Below are 12,182 nucleotides of genomic sequence, written 5' to 3'. Positions count from 1 at the left end.
CGTTGTTGAATGGGTGACCGCCAGAAACGGCAGGCATCCACAGAGCAGCCATGTGGCTTGCCACCGCATCTCGATATATTTCTTATAAGCGAAAGAGTATATTCTTTTGGAACTATCCCCTGTATATATCTATCCATCTAGGGAGACCGGGGCTGGTTGGCACACTTGTTACAATTTTGGTTATTGGGAATAAAAAAACACATATTTGCAAAAAATTTTATCATTATTGAAAAAAATAAACGATTGTAGTTTGCTTTCTACATGAGGTAACAGTAAGCTTCAGAAAAAAAAATATATACATATATAACTTTATCGTATCAACTTGCCCCGTATACGTGGTGAGTTGGCACACATTATGGGGTAAGTTGGCTTATTGATGATTAAAAAGAAATTACTACATTGCATTTGAATCAAATAACAAATATACTCCCTGGATTTCCGAAACAAAATATAAAACATTAGTATTACTTCAGGTCATCATCTGAGTTGCAGTTGTGGCAGGTGTCAAATAAAACATCGTCAGTACAGTCTTCTTTCTCCTACGTGTTCCTTTCCCTGCGCTGTATCCACACTTCTCCTGACGTACTTTTACGAAATAGCTCTATACATACCAAACACAGGCTGTCTTCAACTGAGCTTTCTTCTGAATCAACAAGAGCACTTCTTAAACTCTGGGATTGGAGTTTCATTTTTGCTTGAGAAAAGAGACTGCTTTTCGTTTTTATTTATTTATTTATTTATTTTATATTCAACTTCCCTTCAGGCTTTTTTTCTTTTTGTTTTTTTACTGGTGTCTCAGTCAGAATCGCAGAACGACGTTTCCTTCCATTCATTGAATTATCCCTTTCTGGCACCTGCTTTAGGCCATGGTCTCAGTTCTGCAAGTAAAGTCACTGTCTTCCCAGTTACTCCAGAAGTAGATGGTGTGGTTTCATTCCGCTCTTCAAGGTGATCAGCTTACCTTGGACTTCTCCATCCAGAACTTTTATAATTCCATTGTTGTCTGTCATATTACAAGAGGCTGTATCACGCTGATGGCTGGTCTGCAGTCCTTGTGTCTCTTTTCGGACATCTCCCTGTGGTCGATCTGTTACATACGCACCCATAAAACTAGAATCTTGAAATAGTCTCTATTTAGAGGTAAAATTCCAACAGTCCTAAACCCATTGAAAACATCAGAATGAGCCGTGGAAACTATACCAGGAGTGCCATAGATGGTCATAGTTGATCCGGGATGACTAGTGTTCTCGAATCACGTACTCTGTTAACACATGTATTCAGAGGTCTATAAACACTAACATCCAGGGGCTGCAACTTGTGAGAGAAATGTGGAGGAAATGATAGGACACCAAACTCATTATCCTTACAAAAATCTATGAACAAAACGTAAATTGTATAAATAGACTTATTATTGTAATCAAATAACATTGGGCAAGTCGGCACGTGTGCCAACTAGCCCCATCCCTACATTTGGTACAAAAAACTTACCAGTCCACACCAAGACACCTTGAATTATTAATTTTAATGGCATAGAATCTTCAAACCAAGAGGGAAAACTATGCTATAACTGAAAAATAATCTTTTACAACTATAGATGCTATAGCATAAAGTAGTAAAGTAAAGAAAAAAAAATGCTTACTACCATGAAAATCAAACTTTGCTTCATGAATTCGAGCTCCTACGTCCTATCTCTGTGGAATTTTGTTGGTAACTGAGGAACCACATGGCAATTACTCAGTATATGTATTAGAGTCATCTATTGGTAACAAAGTTATTTAGAGTGTGCCAACTTATCCCTGCAGCCAACTAGCATTAGTTTACTATCTATCTATCTATCTATCTATAATCTATATATATATATATCTATATATATATATATATATATATATATAATATATATATATCATATATGTATATTTGTGTGTGTGTACCTACGTACGTATCTACATTCACATAATGGGAAAATTTTTTGTTGATTAATTCAGTGAAGAGAACGTTTCCCTATTTTTCTTTTTGATTTGTATCCATCTCACCATCATTATCATCATCCTCATCTTCACCATTATTATCATCATCATTGTTAGTCAATATAGCACAAATATTTGCAGACATGATTTTAAAAAGATTTTCTTCTATTCCTATTCGTTTCAGAGCTCGTTGCCACATAATTAGTTTATATTAGTGAAGTCATTTCTGACGTATTTGAAGTGCATGAATATAGGCCGGGGTGAGTCTTCCAAATGAATTTTTGGTCTCTGTCTCTCTCATGCATCCCGCCAGACCCTCCCTTCGCCTTCGAAAATACTTGGCTTTCTTTGCACTCCGCCAGCCCCGGTTTTAAGACTTGTTTTACGAGTTCCATCCTTCACGTGTTGTGGGTAGTGAACATTCTCTCTCTCTCTCTCTCTCTCTCTCTCTCTCTCTCAAGTGGTGTCACTAACACGGGTTAAGACTACGATAACCATAGTTGTGGTGGCCTTGTTCATGGCATTAAATTCTCCTCTCTCTCTCTCTCTCTCCACACGGCACACGAGTGGTGTGGCGGCGTGGACACCTCCAACTGCTGCCGCTGCACACGACATTTCATTTCATTCGTCTTGTCTATTCCGGTCTTTGCCTTTGGGCTCAAGCGTTAATCTGAGCCAATAAAATATTGTAAAACCTTTTTCCCTCGTTTTATAGTTTCGATAAGATTAATTGTGGAACACGAGAGAGAGAGAGAGAGAGAGAGAGAGAGAGAGAGAGAGAGATTGTATAATTTTTAGGTTACTCGCCTAAGAATATCCTGTTTCAGCTTTAATGGAGTTTTAGTTACGAATTGCTGTTGCTAATTGAGTAGTTAGACGTCAGAAGGTTTTTCTTCAGTTTATGCCTGTGTTTAGTGTTATTCTGGAGCGTCGTATTTCTATCCTTTTTATATCGACGGTTGCATAATGGAAAGAGATTTTAGTTCGAAAATAAATTTCTTTCATTGTATTTTTAACGTCATGTATTTGTGACCACGTAAGAAGATTACTGGAACCAAAAATACACTGCTTATGCCTCTTGCTTTATATTTTATTTATATTTATTTATTTATTTTTTTTTTTGGTTTTGTTTCATGGTATTTTTTCAATTCCTACATCGCTGATCACGTGTCAAGTAAAGAAAGATAATTATATACGATATATTTTTAACTGAATTTTCCATTCGTAATTTTGCCAGATTGCCGACACTGGATCGTTAACGCTTCTCCATGGTGGCTGGTTTCAGTTTTGACGGGGAAGGGGGATGTTGTTTTCTGCGTTCCCCCCCCCCCCTTTTCTCTCTCTCTCTCTCTCTCTCTCTCTCTCTCTCTCTCTCTCTCTCTCTCTCTCCAAGAAGGACCGTCAAACCTTGCCATTTTATATTCCCTTCCTGCCGACTCTCTCTCTCTCTCTCTCTCTCTCATCATATATATATATATATATATATATATATATATATATATATATGTATATATATATTCGTATGTGTTGGTCTTTAATATGTATACGTATATGTAAAATGTTCGTATGTGTTGGTCTTTATTTTAAAAATCGAAACATCGATTTCATTTCTCTCTCTCTCTCTCTCTCTCTCTCATCGTATTTGTTTGTAACGAAGGGGGTCGTTAATAACCACCTCAAGAGGGGTTTTGACCCCTTCAGAGGCGTAATGTAGCGACCTACTTTTCTTTCTCCTCTTTTCTACTTTGATCTGACTTACCTCTGCTGAGTCCTACCTTTTCTTTTGTTTATGTCATCGTTACATGCCCTCACATAGTTATATATCCTTTCAGACGTTCATACACATACACACACGCTTGCCCTAAAGATACGTGTACAAACGAACAAACAAATACACACATACATATGTGTATATATATATATATATATATATATATATATATATATATGTGTGTGTGTGTGTGTGTGTGTGTGTGTGTGTGTGTGTGTGTGCGCTTCTGTGGGTGTATGTATGGATAATTATATATATGTGGAAAAAATTTAGAAAAAATTTACTTCGTATTAGGTGGCAAAACGGCTTCTCAGTTCTTCATTATGCGTATATGTTCAGTTGACTCAAATAGGAAGCAGTATCACTACAGTTATCTGCGATTTTTTTTTTTAAACACTTCATTGATTATTAATATTTTTTTTATTTTTTTGCTTATTTATGAATGATTCAGTCGTATCCCTTCCTGACTCCTAATTGATTTTGCGATTCTGTATCGCCCGAGTTCATGCATTTAAAGGCAAAATATTGTAGGGCTAATTTTTAAATAGTATATTTGTTGCTATATCCATTTTAAACTTTTATTTGAGCGAAAGTAGTTTGAATTTGCACTAGTTTTCGTTTTCTCATTGTATTTGGACTGTGATAGTATTTGGCTTCCGTAATTAGCCATTGACTCTGGCCGATTTGATGTGTAAACTAGCCTCACAGTGTCAGCGGTTATGAAGACAGGTTTGGCGTAGCGAGATACTTTTGTTATTGAAACTTGCGAGGAACACCGTTTGTTCATGCATTTAGAAAGAAATTGTCATTGTCAACAAAGTTGTAATTGCTTCTGTTATTCCCATGACGAGAAGTGTTATGAATTCAAGCGTACATGTTTCGTTTGTTGGTTTGCCACTCGTATTGCAAGTGCTTTCTCTATCTAGCTGCATTCAGACAGACAGTAAAAAGAACCATTGTGGTCACGAGGAAAATGGTGATGGCCCTCCTTCAGAGCTGGACAATTACTCGCCCAGTATAATGCTGACAGTTTTCCCTCACGCGTGACACCTAGTGTCGCATGGAAAGGAATTCGCTTCTTGCCATTGATTTTCCTTTGTTCCAGAATTTGTTGCAAGTTGGACATCGGTTGGTTACTGTTGTGGTTTGACGTTACTGGTATTCGTTCAGAATTTTTGGTTTTTCTCCATTTCTTGCAATGTGTCATTTTTGTTATAAGAGCACGGAATTTGACTTCCTTCCTCTGTATTTCCGGAGTCATTACATGAGAAGTAGTCAGCCAGCCAAGTCTCCTGGGGAATTTCAGTGCGAAATTTATTGTTAAAAGATCCCATTATGAAAATAACTTAACCTATTTGCCAGTGAGAAATAATGATCAAAGTCTGGTAATAGAAAGTAGCAGTGAGGTGTTGAAAATTGTTGAAATGACTTATTTATTAATATAAATAAATCATGAATTACAATTACCCTGTCAAATAAGGCGACTAGTAAGATGGTGTTGAGGCATTGCTGCTTTGAAATAAGTATTTAATGTTGAAATTTACTGTTTCTTTGAGTCCCTCGTTGGACGAGTTGGTTACGTGCTCGGGTACCAATTCGGTAGTCTGAAGTTCGATTCTCCGCTCTGCCAATGTGGAACTGGAGGAATGTGTTTCTGGTGATTAGAATTAATTTCTCGATATAGTGTGGTTCGGATCCCACAGTAAGCTGTAGGTCCCACTGCTAAGTAACCAACTGGTTCCTAGCCATGTAAAAATGACCCAATCCTTCGGCCCAGCCCTAGGAGAGCTGTTAATCAGCTCATTGGTCTGGTTAAACTAGATATACGTACTTAACTTACTGTTTATTTTGGTAGAGGTGTAGAAAGTAATTCAGTGTTGAAACAGTATATTAAAGACTGGTGTATTGAAATAATTTTCTTAACCAGTATTATGACGATTAATATTGTGGTTAACTAATGGTGTGTTGGAAAATATCAGAATAAATCTGATCTGTAAATGAGTTTGTACAGCATGTTGTTAACTAATGCTCCTTTTTTTGAAAAGGATCCATTTAACCACAAATAATAGGTAACCTGTGTCATAGGATCCATTTGAAAACATAGTAACGTTATGATACAAATATTAACCAATACTCCCAAATGAATTGTTATTAAATGCTGTGAAGAAAAGCATTAAACAATTATTGGGTTTACAGTGTTGAAATTAACCAGTATCTTTGAAAAAGTATTGAAACATATTTACCTTTTTTTGTGCGATAATCAAAGTCACGTAGTACATTGTTCAAAAGTTATTTAGGACACAATTGAAACCTTCCGTCTTTTGGGCCTTGATTTTGGGAAAGGGAAAAAAATGAGGAAGTTTTCTGTGTTGCTGAATGAGGATTTTTTTTTTCGATGATATTGTACACATTTGGAAAACGTGATTATATAAATATATATATATATATATATATATATATATATTTGTGTGTATATCTATATATAGATAATTAATATGTTGTGTGGTATAATATATAATATATATATAGTATATATATATATATATATATATATAAATAAGAGAAATAGCCCAGATCAAGTCTATTTTTCTTCGTCATATAAGGTTTTACTCTTGTTACTCGTTATAAAAACGTTTCTCTCTCTCTCTCTCTCTCTCTCTCTCTCGTCTCTCTCTCTCCTCTCTCTCTCTCTCTCCTCATCTCTCTCTCTCTCTCTCTCCACATTTAGCGATCATGAAAATGTTTTGCCCTTGATAATGATATCATTTATTTACCTGGCAGACTGTGTTGCTGATGTCTTAAAATGGAAAAACACGCTGAGGAAAGAAAGGGAATTTTTATCTTCCTTAGTATGCGCACGTCTCTCTCTCTCTCTCTCTCTCTCTCTCTCTCTCTCTCTCTCTCTCTCTCTCGTCTGTAGTGGTGAGTCATTGACCTCCTTTGCCAAACATGGCGAGTTTTTCTGAATACTTCTTGGATTTGTGTTTGAATGTTAGGTTGTTGAGATATGTAATTGATGTATTAAGAATACAGTTGATTACTACTACTACTACTACTACTACTACTACTACTACTACTACTACTACTACTACTACTTACTACTACTCTATACTACTACTACTACTACTACTATAAATAATAATAATAATTAATAATAATCATAATAATAATAATAATAGATAATAATAATAAAATATAAGTAATTATAATTTTTTCTATTTTACGATATTTCAATAGTAGTTTAATTACATCTTCGTTACTATTACCCGAAATATTAAAATTTCTTATCGAAGGATAAAGAAGGCCGTACTACTTTCTGTGAAGGCAGAAGTCCTTGGTGTTGTTCCTCGAAAGTTATTGATTAATGCACTCGGGTTGCCATATTTTTGTGCTGAGGTCAAAAAACCATTAGCTAACTGTTCGTGAATATATCTAAGCAAGTTCCCATTCGCTTGCGAGGGTGATAACCTCTTGGGTCTTCTTGGATGAGACTTCGTGGAAAAAATAGACAACAGAAAAAGCACAGGAAACTGATCGACCCCTTTTATGCCACTTATCTTTCTTGAGTGAATAAACAAAATGGCATCTCGTTAGTTTTTTTTCCACTATTCTGGCGTGGAAATGATGTGAATGAATTTTGAGTGGTAAATTTAACTTTCTGTCATTTTTATTTCTCCATTTCCCAACGTGGCGCTTTCCTGCCAAATCTGTACGTGTTTATTCGCGGTTATCGTCCTGTCGTCTTGGCATTTGTCTTACACCTTGGTTTCCCCAGAATGGAACTTACGTGTTCATGTTATCTGCTGCTGCCTGTACTCTCTTAATGCTGCTATTGTTTTTAAAATCACTCAATTGACATTGCCTTAAAAAAAATTTTGCGATTGCCGCTGGAAGGTTTGCATATATATATATAATATATATATATATATATATATATATATATATATATATATATCAATAATTTGATCACGAAGTATATAAAGCGTGATGCTATGCATATAAATAAAGGTAATGCCACGAAGGAAAATAAAAACACGAGGCTTGCCGAGATCTTTCGGTCTTAACGACCCTTTGCCTAATTAAGGCAAGATTTGCCTTAAGTAAAGGGTCGTTGAGACCGAAAGATCTCGGCAGTTCTCGTGTTTACATTTTCCTCCGTGGCATTACCTTTATATATATATATATATATATATATATATATATATATATATATATATATATATATATATATATATTGTGTGTGTGTGTATTCTCTAAAAGTTCCGTAAATAATTGCCTAGATGAAGCTGTACATTATGTGCTGTTTATAGCTTAATAATGTTCCATTTCTTTATCGTCTGTATTTACGTATATTTTTCGTGTACTCTGAATAAAGTGGTAAACGAAAGGCTTGTTTCTTGTAGATAAATATTCTCTGGTAGAAACACGAAAGTCGAAGATTACGAGATTGGGAACGAGGGAAGCCATGATATACAGATGTCGCACTTCTTGGATAATGATTAAATAAAAACGAAAAGAAACTGACGTTTGTTTTGATGCGATGGTGGCTCATTTCCACAGTTTTGAAAAAGAGTCAAGGTTTTGGCGGAAGTATGTTGACCCCATCGATCAATGGTAATTTATTATGAATTTTATTATTATTATTATTATTATTATTATTATTATTATTATTATTATTATTATTATTATTCGTGTCTTAGTTTGTGATTTAGGTTTTCCTATTCGAAAAAAAAAAAAAAAATGTGTTCGGTAAGGTGAACTTACATCCCTGTCATTTTGCCAGTCTTGTCTTCGTTATCATTGCCATCGTTGTGTCGAATATCGTCACTTTCTTATTACTGTCGAGTTATCTTAGTTGCTATCGGTGCCCTACTTCCTAGAAATGCTGGATCACGAAACCTTGCAAAGCCTGCAGTGCAATTATGAGTTCTCGATTTGCAGGTGCTGAGCAAAAAAAAAAAAAAAAAAAAAAGCACACACACACACACACACACACAAACGTGAAAATGCCATTATATAAAATAAAATTTCTGAGCTAGTAACGAAAGTGATTTGAGTTGACCTCACTTAACCAAGGTCAGTTCAAGATATATGGATTTACTGCCAATGACTGAAGCGACGGTTTGTCTTGTATCTAGACCGTAGTCTTGACCAAGGTCAGGTCACTATCGATCAATTTGTGCACTTAATGCTGTAAGATGTTGGGAAAACTGTTGTAGTAAGCGACACAGTACATAAATAATCACCAAAAAATGTATGTAGCTAAATGATAACAATTTTTATCAGTTCTTCGTAAAGAGGAGGAGGAGGAGAGAAGTAGGCTACAAGGGTAACGCATTTCATGATAAAGCATTACCTAAAAGTGTCTTGGTCTTCTGGCGAGTTTATTAGATAAGAACCCCAGTGAGTAGGGTCGTGTGTATAGAAACGGTGGGTGTGTGAATAGGACGAATTATCATCTATGAATCTCGAGTAGAGGCGCAGTTGGGTCTGAGGTGTCGAGTGTAAAAAAAAATGGAAGAGAGTTTTTTTATTCTACGATTACATAATGACAGAGTAAAGGGGGGAGAGAGAGAGAGAGAGAGAGAGAGAGAGAGAGAGAGATCGGTTTGTCTTTGTTGTAGCACATATTATTTACGTTCGTATAAGAAAAATGAAGACATTAATGCTTCTTTTCGTTAAGGGTGTACATTGGGTGTCCTTGTAGTTCTACTGTTGCACTCGGTCGTAAGATTGCAGGTCGGTCTGCCTTGTATGTCTTGTGCTGATTATGAAACTTTACTTTGTTTTTTAATGGAACACCCTCTTGGGTGAGTAATACAAAAGTTACCTTATTGCAATTTTTACAACATTAGGTAGGGACTAGGAATCTTAAGTTCAGGTTTGGCTCAACATTGATGTTTATAGAGAGATCCAAATGATAATTTCCTTTTTTGTGAAAACTGCTCATTACTGTCCTCCTAATTCATTTATCTATAATTTTGAACTTAGGGATTAGTTAAATGAGGTTAGGATATCTGTACTGTCCAGTTCGTAACTCACGGTACCCAAAGTATTTGAGCGTCTGTTGGCCAAACGTCTGAATGCCTTTGCCGAGAGTAAATCATTTGCTTCCTACCCTGCAGGCTGGCTTTCTCTAATCCCTGGGATTTTGTGATGCTCTTCTTTCAGTTTTCAGTGTCATACTGAAATCCCGAGATTCTGGGCATGCAGTTTGTAAAGCTAGTCTACTCTTTATTATTGAGGTTTATCGTCCTTGGTAACCGTGAGGACCTTGTTTTCAAACTTAGACAGATGGGAGTCGTTAACCATTTCTTAGTTTTTTTAAATTTAATTTTGAAGTAATAAAATATAAATAATAACCAAGGGATCTGTAATGACCACAGAAATTTAATCACTGGTGTTCCTCAGGGCAGTGTTCTTGGTCCACTACTCTTTATATTATAAACGTGCGATGTGTGGTTCAGCATTTTAGACAAGAAGATCCTAATGTCATATCATCGATCCCATAGCCATCTAAAATGTATTGGCCTTTCGTTGCCGAATCTTTCAACAGAGATTAATCTAAATAACGTATCGGTACAAATTATCGGGGATGCAATATACAGCCCTAACAAAATTCAGAGGATGATTATTAACAGGCCTAGTGCAGTTGATTCCTGGCCGCCCTCCCCCCTTCCCCTTCCCCTTCCCCTTCATTCCAGCATTCACCCAGATTTGTTCATTAGGTGTTTGTATAACCAGATGCATTTTATTTCAAAGGTTAGGCGCCGTTCTTGATTGTAGACTCACCTTCGAGAAACATGTCTGGTTTATCTCATCGTAAATTGTTCAGGTATATAATCGGTATACTAAGAGAGAGTCCAAGACTTGGAGAGCTGCCTGTCCTGAGAAAATGTTTTTATTCGTTTGTTCTTCAATGAATTTAATATTTTCCTTCTGTTTAGTCTGCATCAGCTGAATCGAGTTTTAATATAAATTCCTATCCTAGATTTTGTCGAGTTAGCTCATTGCCAGGCTGTATAAGATACTTCATAATTGTGATCATCCTATACCATAATATACCGTCCACCGCGTAGTGCTAGATACGCAGTTAATGTCAACATTCTTGCCTTTTCTAATGTGAGATTCAGGACCACAGAATTTTCTAGAGATTTCTTTCGTATAGTGACCAAACAGTGGAATGATCTACCTAGTCCGTTGAAACTTAAGAAATTTTAATTTGGTGCTAATGTGTCTGTGTGGAGCAGACTGACCTGAATCTCACTTCGTGGTTTATTTTTATTTTAGATTACTCTCTTATTCATCTTCTTTGCTGGTATTTATCTTGTTTGTTGATATCTTACTAGTTTTCCTTTGTATTTCTGGTTCATTGAGGATTCTTCTTAATAATTTTCTTTCTTGATTTGGGCGTGTAGCATTCTGCCGTTCCTGCTAGGGTTGCGGCTGGTCTTATGAAATTAATACCATTAAATCCTATTATGGGGCGCACTTGATTCTCAGGTGGGCCAGGTACCCTAATATTTTACTCCCGGTGTTTATGGTTTCAAGGCTGCTCCACGGGGATGGGGTGTAGCCCGTGGGCCCCACTCTTAATTTTGATGGTCCCTACCTGGCGAAATTAATTTATTTGCTGTATGTTGAAAGGATACAGGGGACTGGCAGCACATTGTTTTAGACCCAAAGTCGTAGGAATCTGCCTCTTCAACAACGTGAAGTTATATAGTGCAGAATCGAGGACAGAGTGGTTCCTTTGGCAGTCAGAATGAAAGGAAGAAAAGTCATAACCAAATCGAGGAATCTGAGTTTTCCTGTACTCAAAGGTAATAATGAGAGAGGTAATTGCCACAGTGGTGCTATCAACGGAACACCCACACTAGATTACATTGTAAGTCTCGCTAATCTCCAGAATGATGCAAGTGCTTTATCAATATTTTATTTCTTTCTTACGAGATGTGTTTTTCCACATCTTTGTCTGACCGTACGCCTGGTCTTATCATTCCTGCTGATGCAATGTACGCTTTGGGAGCAGTATATTCCAAGTGATCTATTTTTTGTAACTTGATTAGTTACGTGGTCATGCCTTACGTCTTTTCCTCCACACTGCAGACCAGGTGAGAAACGTTTGTAGTTCACATTATAAAAACTAATTAGGAATCACTTATCTGGACGAAAAGCATAGCCAAGAGACATGGGACGTTTATCAAGGGGGCCCTTGGAGTATTGCGAAAAGTCGATCAGGGGACGTAAATAGTTACCAATTAACCTCGCCCCCTCTGGTTAACAGGGGGAATGGTGGAATTCTATTTTACTTTTCGATTAACCTTGAACTGCTTTCGTTCCTTAGAGTATTTTTAGTTCCCTTCATATCATTGCCTTGGGGGACACGATGTGACGTTATGCAAGGATTTAATAATAATGGACATTATCTGTTGGTGATAGGA

At 36.5% G+C, this 12,182-nt stretch overlaps 1 protein-coding gene across 5 annotated transcripts in view; it reads left to right on the top strand.

Annotated features, from left to right (window-relative positions):
• Positions 1–12,182, top strand: part of LOC135221778 (proton-coupled zinc antiporter SLC30A1-like) — a 335,667-nt gene that overhangs the window by 201,108 nt on the left and 122,377 nt on the right. The gene's annotated exons all lie outside the window — the stretch shown is intronic.

The sequence above is a fragment of the Macrobrachium nipponense genome, chromosome 3 (genome assembly GCF_015104395.2).
Source record: "Macrobrachium nipponense isolate FS-2020 chromosome 3, ASM1510439v2, whole genome shotgun sequence".
In the NCBI taxonomy this organism is placed as follows: Eukaryota; Metazoa; Arthropoda; class Malacostraca; order Decapoda; family Palaemonidae; genus Macrobrachium; species Macrobrachium nipponense.
The sequence above is the reverse complement of the archived record's forward strand: the minus strand, read 5'-3'. Positions and strand labels throughout refer to the sequence as shown.